General features: G+C 46.9%; 1 protein-coding gene across 1 annotated transcript in view; it reads right to left on the minus strand.

Moving 5' to 3' along the window:
• CCDC150 (coiled-coil domain containing 150) overlaps positions 1 to 1544 on the minus strand; it is a 257953-nt gene extending 256409 nt beyond the window's left edge. Inside the window, exon 1 of the mRNA XM_086944366.1 lies at positions 1399 to 1544. The gene's annotated coding sequence lies outside the window, so the exon portion shown is untranslated. The remainder of the gene's footprint in view (positions 1 to 1398) is intronic.
• Positions 1545 to 6000: the final 4456 nt, after the last annotated feature.

The raw sequence follows: 6000 nt of genomic DNA on the forward strand, positions 1-6000 counted from the left end.
TCCTCATGAAGACGATGCTTGAAATCCACAAGAAAGAGGCAGGTTGGACTGAAGGTTGTCACGTGTCCCACAGGGGTAAACAACCCTCAAGTCAGACTAAAAGATTTGGCAAATCACTCCTAAAATTTAAAAGGTGGTGGAGAAACTAAGCCTTGCTTAAGGGGTATTCCAATATTCAATGAAGAAATAGGTTATAAAAACTCAGACATATTTTTATTAAGTGACACTACGTCAGAGTTTTAAATCCCTACCATATTCCGCAAATTGTAGGCTGTAAAGATAGAGGTGCTTAAGAGAGCTGCTATTATGGATGAGATAATGAAATACTCTTTATTAAGGGTATAAAGCTATGATGATGAAGCAGCAAGTGGTGGTGTTAAATAAAAACGAGTAACTCTGCTAGTTAAACATTCCTGTTGTTCTGCGGACAACTTAAGAGCAGCCCTTTCCAGTGTTAGATAGACCCTTCGCACTGGGGATTTCTTTTAGAATGTCAATGCGAGCACCTGGGTGACAGCTTTGGCCCTGAGGCACTCCCAATCCGGTATCAAGTTGCTTGGAGGTAAAGGAAGAGGTGGGCAGGGAAAGGGACAGGTCAGCTTTCACAATGAATATCCATTCACTGAGAAGGGGTCCCAGGTTTCTCCGAGAAAAAAAAACATTCATTTGTTCATGTTTTCGGATTTAGAAATGGCCAGGAGCTAGAACTTGTACACGATTTTATACAAACTGTTGTATTGTTGTTTTAACATGGGAAACTACGACTTAATTGTCAATCATGAATACTTTAAGACAACTCAAATATACTTTTAAATTGAGCTGTTCGTGAATTGTTGTTTTAAGTTTCTGTTTCAATGGGCAAAATGCATCAGCTTTTTCATCGATCCATAAAAAAATGATTAACCTTCAAATGGACAGAAACGTTTTGCTTTTATTTTGCATTAAGTGTTGTCATTTAAACAAACCCGACTGTTTTACAAATCAGCATCACTCCTAAATAAGCACAAGTGAATCACTCCTCCTTCCCGTTCATCATCTCATCCTGTAAGTTCCTCTAACTCAACATCTCTTGGTATGCCTCCGAGCTCCTATACCTTTCTTATGCCCCTCGTCAAAACTCCGAATCCCACTTATAGACCTATATACCCCACCCCATACCCCCTTGATATTTTCCCTCACACACCCTTCTAACTACATCTTCATTATCCATCTTGAACCATGCATCTGCGACTTGATGACCACCTTGATGACCACCTCTCTGAGAACTCAATAATTCATTACCGAGTCCAGCAACACACGCTATAAGTACAACATAAAACGTCATATTATCACAACAGCCTATGTCACGCAGGACCACATATCCCTGTTTTGGCAATCAGGCTCCTGCCAGTCACATACCTCTTTGATACCCTATGTCCCTGCATCCAAAGTCTGGCTCTTGAGCCCAAAATCTATCCTCGTCGCCATGACCTATGTCCCTTGGTATATGCAACCGGTGCTTCTATGCTTCTCGGTCCCCTCACCTCCCGGCTCCCTGGCCGCGGCTGCATTCCCGGTCCCCTCGGCACTGCTCTCTGTTTCCATGGAGCCGCGTCCCTCCCTGCCTACTTTTTTTAAACTCTCCCGCCCCCAAGGACCGCCAGCGCCGCTACTGTACAGACCGCAGCACCTGCTCCACTATTGTCTGCTCCAAAAATAGAAGCTCTAACGCCCGTAAATGTATGGCCCGAAACACGCCGCGCCCACACAAGGATGGTGAGATGCTAAGAATGCAATGATGTAAAAGACATACAGGGAAGCTGTCTAGCCCGGTTCTTAACCTTTTAACTTCTGTTTAGACCCCATAACTTAATTGAGGGAATCTGGGGCTCTCTTGAGTCATTACTGGAAGCTGGTACACCTGCCTAAGCAATTTCTACGATTTGAACTTTAAACAATACTCAGAAAATACAGAAATGAGTATCGATCAAACAAATACACCAATATATCTTTTAAATTTGCAATCAAATATGAAAAAAATCTAAATTTTAATTTTAATAGGAATGTGGAGCTAATCTGTTCTTGTTTTGTAATTCTTAAAGACAAAGAGATTTGCTAAACTCTAGCATATTACTTTGACTATTCTCCTCCTATGTGGCGTAACAGCCGGAATTGCCAACTTTGGAAATGAGGAACCACAAGGGGCGTAATGCAGGCCCCTGAAGCCCCTGGATGACCGTAATTTAGACTCCACCCTTGCCTTTCACAGAAGTGCAATTTTATATGTGCTCCTGACGTTATCAATCAATATTTGTAGAGCTCCAAGCGATGCATGGTGGAGCTACTTGAACATCCAGACCTTGAGGCCTCACCTGAATTCAGCGAGGTAGGTGGAGGTTCGGAGGTGGATGGGCAGGTTGTTCCAGGCTTTAGCAGCGAGGTGAGAGGAGGAACGTCCTCCGGCTCAAGTACGATGGATGCGGGGGATCCAGGCGAGGCACACCGCAGGTGTCTGGTGAGCTGGTGGAAGGTCAGGCGGTTGTTCAGGTATTCTGGTCCCGTGTTGTGGAAGGCTCTGTAGGAGTGCATGAGCAGCTTGAAGTGACATCTCTTCTTGACAGGGAGCCAGCGCAGGCTACTGCGTGAGGAGTGATGTGGGGATGTCTGCGTATGTCCAGGATGATTCTTTCTGCTGCGTTCTGGATTGTTTGGTTCCGGTGTTGTGGACTTTCCAGTAGTCAAGTCGACTGGTGATGAGGGCCTGTGTGATGGTTCTTCTGGTGTCGGTTGGGATCCATCTGAAGAGTTTGCAGAGAAATCTGGGGGTGCTGAAGCTGGTGAAGGCAACCGAGTTGACCTGTCGTCTCATACAGAGTTTGCAGTCAAGAATGATGCTGAGATTGCAGGCATGGGTGGTGGTCCAAGGGGGAAGGGCCACCAGGAGTCCTCCCACGGTGAGGGGGTCTTCCGAAGAAGAGAACCTCAGTTTTGTCGGTGGTGAGATGGATGCAGTTGGCTCTCATCCAGTCGGCGATGTTGTCATGGCGTTCTGGAAGTTCACTCTAGTGGGGTCTGTGACTTCGGTGAGGGAGAGGATGAACTGGATGTCGTTGGCATAGGAGATGATATTGTGTCTGTGGCTGGGAGCGATGGGTTCTAGCAGAGTCATGTAGATTTTGAACAGTGTGGGGCTCAGTGAGGAGCCCTGGGGTATGCTGTAGATGATGCTCTTGTGGTCGGAGATGTATGGCAGGAGGCGGATTCTTTGAGTCTGTCTAGTGAGACAAGAGGATAGTAGCTAGAGGACATTGCCATGGATGTTGATGTGATGGCGTCTTTGAATGAGGAGGGGATGGGAGACTGTATTGAAGGCCGCTGACAGGTTAAGGAGGATTAGGGCTCCTGACTCGTCGCAGTGAATGATGGCACTTACTTCGTCTGTGGTGGCTATAAGGGCCGTTTCCTTACTGTGGTTAGAGCGGAAGCTGGGTTCGGAGGGGTTGAGCATGTAGTTGGATTCCAGGTAGTCCGTGAGATTACAGTTGTCGGCTTTCTCCAGTACCTTGGTTGTGAAGGGGAGGAGCCAGATGGGCCAGTAGTTCTTGAAGTCGGATGGGTCCGCTGTGCCTTTCTTCAGAAGTGATTTTACTTTGGCGTGCTTCCATGTTTCCAGGAATGTGGCAGATCCAATAGCGCAGTTAATGATGCTGGTGAGAGGTGACCGATGTCTTTGTGTCCAAGGTTGAAGGTGTGGTGGGGCAGGGGTCAGTCGGGGCTCCTGAATGGATGGAGGACATGATGGACGTTGTGGTTTCAGTTTCGAGGGGTGTCCATTCGGTCAAGCAGTGGGACAGGAGGATGGAGGGAGGAGCAGGGAGGTCCAGTTAAGGAGGTTGGGGTTCAAAGTTTGTGTAGATGTTGGCAAATATTATTATTATTATAGTTGCTTGTAAAGCGCAGCTGACACCCTACGGGTAACCTGGCACTGTGATAGAATGTAGACTGAGCGTAAAAAACTGTAGCTCCTGTCAGGCGGAATTAGCAGGAAACCGGGGAACATGCCCGTGGAAAAAGCCAGGTTTTTATCCTTTTTCTGAACTGCAGAAAGTTATCTATAAGTCTGATTTCAGATGGAAGTTTATTCCAAAGGCAGGGGGCTGCCGTGCAGAAGGCCCGGCCTCCTGATTTAGCTTTCTTGACTCTATGTATCCTCACCAGGTTTGCGGAGGAAGAACGAAGCATTCGGGGGGGGAGCATACCAAATACATTTTTCCTGTAGGGATTTGGGCCCCTGTCCATGCAGGACCCTGAACATTATGCATAGGGCCTTGAATTGTACTGTCTGCAGGACAGACAGCCAATGAAAATCAGAGATTGCCAGGGAGGCAGAGAAGCGGCGTGGTCGCCCTAGTGCTATTTTTGCAGCCATGGTCTGTAATCTCTGCAATCTATCAATCAGATATTGTGGGGACTCTAAGAGCAGTGCATTGCAGTAGTCCAGTCTGCTGAGGATAGTACTCCGGACTATCAACGTTTTGGCCTCCAGGGAGAACATAGGGAACATTTTCCGGAATGCTCTAATCCGACCGAAGCAACTTCCAACTGTCTTGTTGGCATGTTTCTCTAGTGTCAGTTTGTTATCAAACATGACTCCCAGGTTGCGTACTGCATTACTGGGAGCCAGAGAAATACTGGGGGAGGTTGGTCAGAAGGTCGAAGGAAGTGGAGAAGGAATTCTCCCTACTGCACAATGTAGAATCCCTGTCTTCTCAGAGTTAAATTGAAGAGAGTTCTCCCTGAGCCAAGTTGCTATATCCTGCAGACACGCATGGAAGTCTGCTAGGGACACTGAATGCTCACCCTCTAAAGACAGGATTAGCTGGATGTCATCTGCATAGTTTACTAAATTAACATTATGAGATCTGATGATGGCAGGTAGAGGGCGCATGTAAATGTTAAATAGGATAGGGCTTATTGCCTACTTCAGTGGGACACCATGTAATATGTTAAAGAACCTGGACCAAAACGGGGGGAGGGCTACTTCCTGTTGTCTGTTGGATAAGTAGGAGTGAAACCACTTAAGGGCGGTGCCTGTCACTCCCACCTTTTCAAGCCTGGACAGGGGAATCCCATGGTTTACCGTATCGAATGCAGCAGACAGGTCAAGGAGAACCAATATGGCCGACTGTCCCCTGTCGGCTCGCATCCGTAGATCATCCATGACGGTCACCAGGGCAGTCTCCGTCCCATGACCTGGGCGGAAGCCAAATTGTACTTTGTCCAGATTATTGTTTCTTTCTAAGAACTGGGAGAGCGCTCTACTGACCACCCAATCCAGAATTTTCACTGGATATGGCAGGAGAGAAATTGGTCTATAGTTTTTTAGACAGGCTGGGGCAAGTGTCGCTTTTTTCAGCAAGGGTGTCACCGACGCCTGTTTCCAGCAGGTCAGCTCGGAGCCATTCATCAGAGATTGGTTACAGATTTGCCGTAGTGCTGGAAAAAGTTCAGGAGCCAGCCCCTTCCATATTTTGTGTGGTAATGGATCTAGAGGCGATCCTGAGGATACTCCCATGGCCATTTTTTCAAAGTCGTCTGCGGAGAGCATATCAAAATGATCTAGGGGGTATAATTTCTCCCCCTCAGCTCGACTAGCAGAGAGTGGCTCCTTGGGCATGTTGCCTGAGTGTAACCCATTACCAATGTTGTTAATCTTGTCCTCAAAGAAGATTGCCAGTCTGTCACATAGTCCCTGACTAGGCACAATCTCATTCTTTGAGCATTCTGGTTTAATCAAAGTATCTATGATCCTAAAAACATCCTTGGTACTGTTTTGTGCCTTCAGGATGGAGTTTGCAAAGCACTCTTTTAGCTACCCGAATTTCTTTCCTATATTCCATCATGGCTATCCTCCAGGAGGTTTTGTCCCCCTCCATGTAGGCTCTGCACCATTTCCTTTCTGCTTGCTTGCAGCCAAGTTTCAGAGTTCCAAGTTTCTCATTAAACCACAGGGCTGATGGT

This window comes from Lissotriton vulgaris, chromosome 11 (genome assembly GCF_964263255.1).
Source record: "Lissotriton vulgaris chromosome 11, aLisVul1.2, whole genome shotgun sequence".
NCBI classification, from domain to species: Eukaryota; Metazoa; Chordata; class Amphibia; order Caudata; family Salamandridae; genus Lissotriton; species Lissotriton vulgaris.